Source organism: Oncorhynchus keta, chromosome 18 (assembly GCF_023373465.1).
Source record: "Oncorhynchus keta strain PuntledgeMale-10-30-2019 chromosome 18, Oket_V2, whole genome shotgun sequence".
Taxonomy (NCBI): Eukaryota; Metazoa; Chordata; class Actinopteri; order Salmoniformes; family Salmonidae; genus Oncorhynchus; species Oncorhynchus keta.
The window spans coordinates 39,918,008-39,930,174 of NC_068438.1; the positions used below are offsets into that span (position 1 = coordinate 39,918,008).

The following is a 12,167-nucleotide window of genomic DNA, read 5'->3' on the forward strand; positions in this document are numbered from 1 at the left end:
ATGAGAGGTGGTAGAGAGATGGAGAGATGGATTGAGAGAATGAGAGATGAGAGGTGGTAGAGATGGATTGAGAGAATGAGAGATGGAATGGGGAGAGATGGATTGATTGAGAGAATGAGAGATGAGAGTTGGTAGAGAGATGGAGAGATGGATTGAGAGATGGATTGAGAGAATGAGAGATGGAATTGGTAGAGATGGATTGAGAGATTGAGAGATGAGAGGTGGTAGAGAGATGGATTGAGAGAATGAGAGATGAGAGATGGAGAGATGGATTAGAGAATGAGAGATGAGAGATGGAGAGATGGATTGAGAGAAACAGAGATGAGGTGGTAGAGATGGAGAGATGGATTGAGAGAATGAGAGATGAGAGATGGAGAGTTGGATTGAGAGAATGAGAGATGAGAGTTGGTAGAGAGATGGCGAGATGGATTGAGAGATGGATTGAGAGAATGAGAGATGAGAGGTGGTAGAGATGGATTGAGAGAATGAGAGATGAGAGGTGGTAGAGAGATAAATTAAGAGAAGGAGAGAGTTAATTGTCATGAAGATGTATACGGACGCCCACAGGCTGTACTTTGGAGAGCCAGTCTGACTTACTACTGTGTGTGTTAAACAGACAATGCCATTGTAACCTCCAGGAGAGAGTGTCTGTGTTAGCTAACTGAGACTGACTCTGGCAGAAAAACACACTGACATCCCTCAAAGGACATGGTCCAGAACAAGGACAATACGCACCCACAGACGACACAAAGAAGAAGACACACACACACACAGAACACAGGCCCGAGGTACTCAGGTCTGCTAGGGTAGATGACTATAGTGTGATAAGAAGAGGATCATCCTCCACATTCACTTCTAGACTGAGAGCTGAACAAGGATCAATTTACTCCTTCCTGTGTGTGTGTGTGTGTGTGTGTGTGTGTGTGTGTGTGTGTGTGTGTGTGTGTGTGTGTGTGTGTGTGTGTGTGTGTGTGTGTGTGTGTGTGTGTGTGTGTGTGTGTGTGTGTGTGTGTGTGTGTGTGTGTGTGTGTGTGTGTGAGAGAGAGAGAGCGAGAGATACCGAGTAAAGCCCAATAGTTCCTTGCCCCTCTCCAAACAGAGATGGGGTTGTAGCCCTCTCCAAACAGAGATGGGGTTGTAGCCCTCTCCAAACAGTGATAGGGTTGTAGCCCTCTCCAAACAGAGATAGGGTTGAAGCCCTCTCCAAACAGAGATAGGGTTGAAGCCCTCTCCAAACAGAGATAGGGTTGTAGTCCTCTCCAAACAGAGATAGGGTTGAAGCCCTCTCCAAACAGAGATAGTGTTGTAGCCCTCTCCAAACAGAGATAGTGTTGTAGCCCTCTCCAAACAGAGATAGTGTTGTAGCCCTCTCCAAACAGAGATAGTGTTGTAGCCCTCTCCAAACAGAGATAGTGTTGTATCCCTCTCCAAACAGTGATAGGGTTGTAGCCCTCTCCAGACAGAGATAGTGTTGTAGCCCTCTCCAAACAGAGATAGTGTTGTATCCCTCTCCAAACAGTGATAGGGTTGTAGCCCTCTCCAGACAGAGATAGTGTTGTAGCCCTCTCCAAACAGAGATAGTGTTGTAGCCCTCTCCAAACAGAGATAGGGTTGTAGCCCTCTCCAAACAGAGATAGTGTTGTAGCCCTCTCCAAACAGAGATAGTGTTGTAGCCCTCTCCAAACAGAGATAGTGTTGTAGCCCTCTCCAAACAGAGATAGGGTTGTAGCCCTCTCCAAACAGAGATAGTGTTGTAGCCCTCTCCAAACAGAGATAGTGTTGTAGCCCTCTCCAAACAGAGATAGGGTTGTAGCCCTCTCCAAACAGAGATAGTGTTGTAGCCCTCTCCAAACAGTGATAGGGTTGTAGCCCTCTCCAAACAGAGATAGGGTTGTAGCCCTCTCCAAACAGAGATAGTGTTGTAGCCCTCTCCAAACAGTGATAGGGTTGTAGCCCTCTCCAAACAGTGATAGGGTTGTAGCCCTCTCCAAACAGAGATAGTGTTGTAGCCCTCTCCAAACAGAGATAGTGTTGTAGCCCTCTCCAAACAGAGATAGTGTTTTAGCTCTCTCCAAAACAGAGATAGTGTTGTAGCCCTCTCCAAACAGAGATAGTGTTGTAGCCCTCTCCAAACAGAGATAGTGTTTTAGCCCTCTCCAAACAGAGATAGTGTTGTAGCCCTCTCCAAACAGAGATAGTGTTTTAGCCCTCTCCAAACAGAGATAGGGTTGTAGTCCTCTCCAAACAGAGATAGTGTTGTAGCCCTCTCCAAACAGAGATAGTGTTGTAGCCCTCTCCAAACAGAGATAGTGTTTTAGCTCTCTCCAAACAGAGATAGTGTTGTAGCCCTCTCCAAACAGAGATAGTGTTGTAGCCCTCTCCAAACAGAGATAGTGTTTTAGCCCTCTCCAAACAGAGATAGTGTTGTAGCCCTCTCCAAACAGAGATAGTGTTTTAGCCCTCTCCAAACAGAGATAGTGTTGTAGCCCTCTCCAAACAGAGATAGTGTTGCAGCCGTCTCCAAACAGAGATAGTGTTGTAGCCCTCTCCAAACAGAGATAGTGTTGTATCCCTCTCCAAACAGTGATAGGGTTGTAGCCCTCTCCAAACAGAGATAGTGTTGTAGCCCTCTCCAAACAGAGATAGTGTTGTAGCCCTCTCCAAACAGAGATAGTGTTGTATCCCTCTCCAAACAGAGATAGTGTTGTAGCCCTCTCCAAACAGAGATAGTGTTGTATCCCTCTCCAAACAGAGATAGTGTTGTAGCCCTCTCCAAACAGAGATAGTGCTGTAGCCAGAGGCCAGTCATGAGTCATCTAGGGGGAACGTGCCTGGAAACAACAGGGTCAAAGGTCAAAAACCTTTGTCCCTCCTGTCTCTGTGTGTCTCTCATCTCCTTCTCTCTCTCTCATCTTCTTCGCTCTCTCTCTGTGTCTCTCATCTGTCTCTCTCAATTCAATTCAAGGGCTTTATTGGCATGAGAAACATGTGTTAACATTGCCAAAGCAAGTGAGGTAGATAATATATAAAGTGAATATATAAAGTGAAATAAACAATCAAAATTAACAGTAAACATTGCAAGTTTCAAAACAATAAAGACATTACAAATGTCATATTATATATATACAGTGTTTTAACAATGTACAAATAGTAAAGGACACAAGATAAAATAAATAAGCATAAATATGGGTTGTATTTACAATGGTGTGTTCTTCACTGGTGGCCCTTTTCTTGTGGCAACAAGTCACAAATCTTGCTGCTGTGATGGCACACTGTGGTATTTCACCCAGTAGATAGGAAGTGCAGCTCAGTTTCCACCTCATTTTGTGGGCAGTGAGCACATAGCCTGTCTTCTCTTGAGAGCCATGTCTGCCTACGGCGACCTTTCTCAATAGCAAGGCTATGCTCACTGAGTCTGTACATAGTCAAAGCTTTCCTTAATTTTGGGTCAGTCACAGTGGTCAGGTATTCTTCCGCTGTGTACTCTGTGTAGGGCCAAATAGCATTCTAGTTTGTTCTGTTTTTTTGATAATTCTTTCCAATGTGTCAAGTAATTATCTTTTTGTTTTCTCATGATTTGGTTGAGTCTAATTGTGCTGCTGTCCTGGGGCTCTGTAGGGTGTGTTTGTGTTTGTGAACAGAGCCCCAGGACCAGCTTGCTTAGGGGACTCCTCTCCAGGTTCATCTCTCTGTAGGTGATGGCTTTGTTATTGACGGTTTGGGAATCGCTTCCTTTTAGGTGGTTGTAGAATTTAACGGCTCTTTTCTGGATTTTGATAATTAGTGGGTATTGGCCTAATTCTGCTCTGCATGCATTATTTGGTGTTCTACGTTGTACACGGAGGATATTTTTGCAGAATTCTGCGTGCAGAGTCTAAATTTGGTGTTTTCCCATTTTGTGAAGTCTTGGTTGGTGAGCGGACCCCAGACCTCACCACCATAAAGGGCAATGGGCTCTATGACTGATTCAAGTATTTTTAGCCAAATCCTAATTGTTATGTTGAAATTTATGTTCCTTTTGATGGCATAGAATGCCCTTCTTGCCTTGTCTCTCAGATCGTTCACAGCTTTGTGGAAGTTACCTGTGGCGCTGATGTTTAGGCCAAGGTATGTATAGCTTTTTCTGTGCTCTAGGGCAACAGTGTCTAGATGGAATTTGTATTTGTGGTCCTGGTGACTGGACCTTTTTTGGAACACCATTATTTTGGTCTTACTGAGATTTACTGTCAGGGCCCAGGTCTGACAGAATTTGTGCATAAGATCTAGGTACTGCTGTAGGCCCTCCTTGGTTGTGGACAGAAGCACCAGATCATCAGCAAACAGTAGACATTTGACTTCAGATTCTAGTAGGGTGTGTCCGGGACTTTTCTAGTGCCCGCGCCAATTCGTTGATATACATGTTGAAGAGGGTGGGGCTTAAGATGCATCCCTGTCTCACCCCACGACCATGTGTGAAGAAAGGTGTGTGTTTTTTGCCATGTTTAACCACACACTTGTTGTTTGTGTACATGGATTTTATAATGTCGTATGTTTTTCCCCCAACACCACTTTCCATCAGTTTGTATATTAGACCCTCATGCCAAATTGAGTCAGTCTTTTTTTAAATCAACAAAGCATGAGAAGACGTCTCTTTCTCTGTCTCTCATCTCCTTCTCTCTCTCTGTCTCATCTCCTCTCTCTCTGTGTCTCTCATCTCCTTCTCTCTCTCTCTGTGTGTTTCTCATCTCCTTCTCTCTCTCTCTCTCTCTCTCTCTCTCTGTGTGTGTCTCTCATCTCTGTCTCTCATCTCCCTCTCTCTCTCTCTGTCTCTCTCTCTCTCTCTCTCTCTCTCATCTCTTCTCTCTCTCTCTCTGTGTCTCTCATCTCTCTCTCTCTGTCTCTCATCTCCTCTCTCTCTCTCTCTCTCTCTCTCTCTCTCTCTCTCTCTCTCTCTCTCTCTCTCTCTCTCTCTCTCTCTCTCTCTCTCTCTCTCTCTCTCTCTCTCTCTCTCTCTCTCTCTCTCTCTGTCTCTCATCTCTTTCTCTCTTTCTCCCCCCTCTTCCTTTCTGTCACTCTCATATCCCTCCAGGTCATTGGGTGCTTGTAAAAAGCATGAGCTTGAGTTGTCATTGTGTGTGTATGTGTGTGTATGTGTGCCCTCACCAACCCCCCTCTCTCTTTGTGTTGTTGCTGATCATCACCATCATCCCTCAGTCTGCTAGCTGATATTTCCCCCCGTGTGTGTGTGATATTCTGTGTGTGTGATCATGTGTCGGTGTGTGATCGTGTGTGTGATATATTCACTGTATTACTTCACAGGGATCAATAAGCTCTTCCTTTATCGCCGTGGTGATGTGTCTCAGATTGCTTTCAGGACAATTTGCCACGGCAACAACCACCATTCATCACATCAGCCACAGAGAGACCTCGACTAGTGCACTGCCTGGACTACAGCTCCCAGCATGCAATGTGCTCTGCTTTCTGCCAGACTACACATCCTAGAATTCCCACGGATAATGGTGGTGTTCTAGGTTGTTGTGCTTGTAGTCACACAGCCAGTGGACCCTGCTGCTGTTCCTTGTGACAAGACAAACACATTCACATAGTGGACCAGAACATCACCAGACATTCTAAACAGAACACATTCACATAGTGGACCAGAACATCACCAGACATTCTAAACAGAACACATTCACATAGTGGACCAGAACATCACCAGACATTCTAAACAGAACACATTCACATAGTGGACCAGAACATCACCAGACATTCTAAACAGAACACATTCACATAGTGGACCAGAACATCACCAGACATTCTAAACAGAACACATTCACATAGTGGACCAGGACATCACCAGACATTCTAAACAGAACACATTCACATAGTGGACCAGAACATCACCAGACATTCTAAACAGAACACATTCACATAGTGGACCAGAACATCACCAGACATTCTAAACAGAACACATTCACATAGTGGACCAGGACATCACCAGACATTCTAAACAGAACACATTCACATAGTGGACCAGGACATCACCAGACATTCTAAACAGAACACATTCACATAGTGGACCAGGACATCACCAGACATTCTAAACAGAACACATTCACATAGTGGACCAGGACATCACCAGACATTCTAAACAGAAGAACACATTCTAAACAGAACACATAGTGGACCAGAACATCACCAGACATTCTAAACAGAACACATACACATAGTGCCACATGTCTTTCCACTGTTGTGTTGCAGTAGGGTCGTTATTGCCATTAGACAACTACTGTGCAGCTCTGGAGTGGTACAAGGTACCTAGCAACCGCAGACACAGAAGCCTCACTAAACACAATCTCTATCTGTGGCCCAGCGATCGATACAAAGCATCCATGGAGTCACAATTTAATATCAGCTATTTACTGGCCTCTACCTTGTTGTACTCAAAGTCAACTCTCCTCCTCCTCTCTCTCCATGTCTCCTCCTCCTCTCTCTCCATGTCTCCTCCTCCTCTCTCTCCATGTCTCCTCCTCCTCTCTCTCCATCTCTCCTCCTCCTCTCTCTCCATCTCTCCTCCTCCTCTCTCTCCATCTCCTCCTCCCTCTCTCTCCATCTCTCCTCTCTCTCTCTCCATCTCTCCTCCTCTCCCTCTCCATCTCTCCTCTCTCTCTCTCCATCTCTCCATCTCTCCTCTTCTCTCTCCATCTCTCCTCCTCCTCTCTCTCCATCTCTCCTCTCTCTCTCTCCATCTCTCCTCCTCTCCCTCTCCATCTCTCCTCTTCTCTCTCCATATCTCCTCCTCTCTCTCTCCATCTCTCCTCCTCTCCCTCTCCACTCTCCTCCTCCTCTCTCTCCATATCTCCTCCTCTCTCTCCATATCTCCTTCTCCCTCTCTCTTCCATCTCTCCTCCTCTCACTCTCCACCTCTCCTCCGCCTCTCTCTCCATCTCTCCTCCACCTCTCTCTCCATCTCTCCTCCTCTCCCTCTCCACCTCTCCTCCTCCTCTCTCTCCATATCTCCTCCTCTCTCTCTCCATCTCTCCTCCTCTCCCTCTCCATCTCTCCTCCTCTCCTCTCCATCTCTCCTCCTCTCTCTCCATCTCTCCTCCTCTCTCTCCATCTCTCCATGTCTCCCCCCTCCCTCCCTCCTCCTCTCTCCCCATCTCTCCATGTCTCTCTCTCTCTCTCTCTCTCTCTCTCTCTCTCTCTCTCTCTCTCTCTCTCTCTCTCTCTCTCTCTCTCTCTCTCTCTCTCTCTCTCTCTCTCTCTCTCTCTCTCTCTCTCTCTCTCTCTCTCTGTCTCTCATCTCTTTCTCTCTTTCTCCCCCTCTTCCTTTCTGTCACTCTCATATCCCTCCAGGTCATTGGGTGCTTGTAAAAAGCATGAGCTTGAGTTGTCATTGTGTGTGTATGTGTGTGTATGTGTGCCCTCACCAACCCCCCTCTCTCTTTGTGTTGTTGCTGATCATCACCATCATCCCTCAGTCTGCTAGCTGATATTTCCCCCCGTGTGTGTGTGATATTCTGTGTGTGTGATCATGTGTCGGTGTGTGATCGTGTGTGTGATATATTCACTGTATTACTTCACAGGGATCAATAAGCTCTTCCTTTATCGCCGTGGTGATGTGTCTCAGATTGCTTTCAGGACAATTTGCCACGGCAACAACCACCATTCATCACATCAGCCACAGAGAGACCTCGACTAGTGCACTGCCTGGACTACAGCTCCCAGCATGCAATGTGCTCTGCTTTCTGCCAGACTACACATCCTAGAATTCCCACGGATAATGGTGGTGTTCTAGGTTGTTGTGCTTGTAGTCACACAGCCAGTGGACCCTGCTGCTGTTCCTTGTGACAAGACAAACACATTCACATAGTGGACCAGAACATCACCAGACATTCTAAACAGAACACATTCACATAGTGGACCAGAACATCACCAGACATTCTAAACAGAACACATTCACATAGTGGACCAGAACATCACCAGACATTCTAAACAGAACACATTCACATAGTGGACCAGAACATCACCAGACATTCTAAACAGAACACATTCACATAGTGGACCAGAACATCACCAGACATTCTAAACAGAACACATTCACATAGTGGACCAGAACATCACCAGACATTCTAAACAGAACACATTCACATAGTGGACCAGAACATCACCAGACATTCTAAACAGAACACATTCACATAGTGGACCAGAACATCACCAGACATTCTAAACAGAACACATTCACATAGTGGACCAGGACATCACCAGACATTCTAAACAGAACACATTCACATAGTGGACCAGGACATCACCAGACATTCTAAACAGAACACATTCACATAGTGGACCAGGACATCACCAGACATTCTAAACAGAACACATTCACATAGTGGACCAGGACATCACCAGACATTCTAAACAGAACACATTCACATAGTGGACCAGAACATCACCAGACATTCTAAACAGAACACATTCACATAGTGGACCAGAACATCACCAGACATTCTAAACAGAACACATACACATAGTGCCACATGTCTTTCCACTGTTGTGTTGCAGTAGGGTCGTTATTGCCATTAGACAACTACTGTGCAGCTCTGGAGTGGTACAAGGTACCTAGCAACCGCAGACACAGAAGCCTCACTAAACACAATCTCTATCTGTGGCCCAGCGATCGATACAAAGCATCCATGGAGTCACAATTTAATATCAGCTATTTACTGGCCTCTACCTTGTTGTACTCAAAGTCAACTCTCCTCCTCCTCTCTCTCCATGTCTCCTCCTCCTCTCTCTCCATGTCTCCTCCTCCTCTCTCTCCATGTCTCCTCCTCCTCTCTCTCCATGTCTCCTCCTCCTCTCTCTCCATCTCTCCTCCTCCTCTCTCTCCATCTCTCCTCCTCCTCTCTCTCCATCTCTCTCTCTCTCCTCCATCTCTCCTCCTCTCCCTCTCCATCTCTCCTCTCTCTCTCCATCTCTCCATCTCTCCCTCTTCTCTCATCTCTCCTCCTCCTCTCTCTCCATCTCTCCTCTCTCTCTCTCCATCTCTCCTCCTCTCCCTCTCCATCTCTCCTCTTCTCTCTCCATCTCCTCCTCTCTCTCTCCATCTCTCCTCCTCTCCCTCTCCACTCTCCTCCTCCTCTCTCTCCATCCATATCTCCTTCTCCCTCTCTCTTCCATCTCTCCTCCTCTCTCTCCATCTCCATCTCTCTTCTCTCTCCATCTCTCCTCCTCTCCCTCTCCACCTCTCCTCCTCCTCTCTCTCCATCTCCTCCTCTCTCTCTCCATCTCTCCTCCTCTCCCTCTCCATCTCTCCTCCTCTCTCTCCCCATCTCTCCTCCTCTCTCCATCTCCCCATCTCTCCATGTCTCCCCCTCTCTCTCCATATCTCCTCCTCTCTCTCTCCTCTCTCTCTCTCCTCTCCTCTCTCTCTCTCTCTCTCTCTCTCTCTCTCTCTCTCTCTCTCTCTCTCTCTCTCTCTCTCTCTCTCTCTCTCTCTCTCTCTCTCTCTCTCTCTCTCCTCCTCTTCTCTCTCCATCTCTCCATCTCTCCTCCTCCTCCATCTCCCATCCTCTCTCTCCATCTCTCCTCCTTATCTCTCTTTCTCCCTCCTCTTTTTCCATCTCTCCGTCTCTCCTCCTCCTCTCTCTCCATCACTCCTCCATCTCTCTCATTTCTCCTCCTTATCTCTATCTCTCTCTCCCTCCTCTCTTTTTTCATCTCTCCATATCTCCTCTTCCTCTCTCTCCTCCATCCAGCTCTCCTCCTTTCTCTCCATCTCTTCTCTTCTCCATCTCTCCTCCATCTCTCCTCCACCTCTCTCTCCATCTCTCCTCCTTCTCTCTCCTCCTTCTCTCTCCTCCTCCTCTTCTCTCTCATATCTCCTCCTATCTCGCTCCATATCTCCTCCTCTCTCTCTCATCTCCCCTCCTCTCTCTCTCCATCTCTCCTCCTCCTCTCACTCCATCTCTCCTCCTCTCTTTCCATCTCTCCCTCTCTCCTCCTCCTCCTCTCCCTCTCAGTCTACTCTCTATCTCCCCATCGCTCCTCTCTCCCCATCTCCCCTCCCCTCTCTCTCCTCCTCCTCTCTCCACCCCTCCTCCTCTCTCATCTCTCATCCTCTCTCTCTCCATCTCTCCATCCCTCCTCCTCCTCTCTCCCATCTCTCTACCTCTCTTTCATCTCTCCTCCTCTCTTTCATCTCTCCTCCTCTCTCCATCTCTCCTCCTCTCTGTCCATCTCTCCTCCTCACTCTCTCCATCTCTCATCCTCTCTCCAGCTCTCCATCTCTCCTTTCTCTCTCCCTTCATCCATCTCTCCACCTCTCTATCCATCTCTCTCAATCTCTCTCTCCCTCCTCTCTCTTTCCATCTCTCCATCTCTCCTCCTCCTCTCTCTCAATCTCTCCATCGCTTCTCCTCTCTCTCAATCTCTCCTCCTCTCTCTCTCTATCTCTCCTCCTCTCCCTCCATCTCTCCTTCTTCTCTCTCTCCATATCTCCTCCTTATCTCTCTCTCTTTCATCTCACTTCCTTATCTCTCTCTCACTTCTCCTCCTTCCTCTCTCCATCTCTTCTCCTCCTTTCTCTCTAAATCTCGCCTCCATCTCGCCTCCTCCATCTCTCCTCCATCTCTCCTCCATCTCTCCTCCATCTCTCCTCACCCATCCCTCCTCCTCTCTCCAGCTCTCTCCTCTCTCCAGTGTGTTTTTCAGCTCTCCCATATTTCCTCCTTCTTTCTCTCTCTCTCTCTCTCTCTCTCTCTCTCTCTCTCTCTCTCTCTCTCTCTCTCTCTCTCTCTCTCTCTCTCTCTCTCTCTCTCTCTCTCTCTCTCTCTCTCTCATCTCTCCTCCTCATCTCTCTCCATCTCTCCTCCTCTCTCTCCCTCCATCCATCTCTCCTCCTCCCTCTCTCCATCTCTTCTCCTCTCCTCCTTCTCCTCCTCTCTCTAAATCTCTCCTCCATCTCTCCATCTCTCCTCCTCTCTCCATCTCTCCTCCATCTCTCCTTCTCCTCGCTCCCATCTCTCCCCCTCTCTCCATCTCTCCTCCATCTCTCCTTCTCCTCGCTCCCATCTCTCCTCCTCTCTCCAGCTCTCTGTGTCTCCTTCTCTCTCTCCCTCCATCCATCTCTCCTCCTCTCTCTATCATCTCTACTCCTCCTCTCTCCCATCTCTACTCCTCCTCTCTCCAGCTCTCCTCCATCTCTCCATCTCTCCTCCTCCCCTCTCCCATCTCTCCTCCTCATCTCTCCTCCTCCTCTCTCCCCATTGCTCCTCCTCCTCTCTTTTTCCATCTCTCCTACTCCTCCTCTCTCTCCATCTCTCCTGCTCCCCTCTCCCATCTCTCCTCCTCCTTTCTCCCCATCTCTCCTCCTCTTCTCTCTCCCCATCTCTCCTCCTCCTCCTCTCTCTCCCCATCTCTCATCCTCCTCTCTCTCCATCTCTCCTCATCTCTCCATCTGTCCTCCATCTCTCCTCCTCCTCTCTCCCATCTCTCCTCCTCTCCACAGCTCTCCATGTCTCCTCCTCTCTCTCCCTCCATCCATCTCTCCTCCATCTCTCCTCCTCTCTCCCTCCATCCATCTCTCCTCCTCTCTTCCATCTCTCCTCCTCTCTCTCTCCATCTCTCCTCCTCTCTCTCTCCTCCTCTCTTCCCCCTCTCTCTCCAGCTCTCCACCATCTCTCTCCATCTCTCCTCCTCTCTCTCCATCATCTCAGACAGAGTAAAGACACCTTCCCAGATAACATCACTTCCTAGTTCATTTCCTTCAATAGGTCATAGACACAGGAAAGAACAGGAGGAGGACTGGTCGAGAAGAAGGGAGGGAAGGAGAAAATGAACAGAAAGGCGGAGAGAGGAGGAGGGCGGGAATTGGAGATGGAGAGAAAGATGGAGAGACGGAAGGGGGGAGGGAGAGATTGAGAGAGGTCTGGAGTATGTCTCTCTGTAATCGTGTTAGCTGGCAGCTCAAGGCCTGGCCTCTCCAGCTGTTCAACACAAACACATGCACGCACACACGCGTACACCACCTGTGTCTGCCTGATGGACAGCTCATTCATCACAATTAACCAATTACAGCCTCTGCCTGCATGACTGAGCCCGCCCCCCACCAGAAAGAGAGAGAGGATTAGAAATAGAGGTGGCCTGTAGGGGAAGCAAATGTTCTTTAAAGGAGAAAGGATTGG

At 47.8% G+C, this 12,167-nt stretch overlaps 1 pseudogene; it reads right to left on the reverse strand.

Moving 5' to 3' along the window:
* The window catches only part of LOC118377491 (caseinolytic peptidase B protein homolog), a 61,773-nt pseudogene that overhangs the window by 24,395 nt on the left and 25,211 nt on the right, over positions 1–12,167 (reverse strand).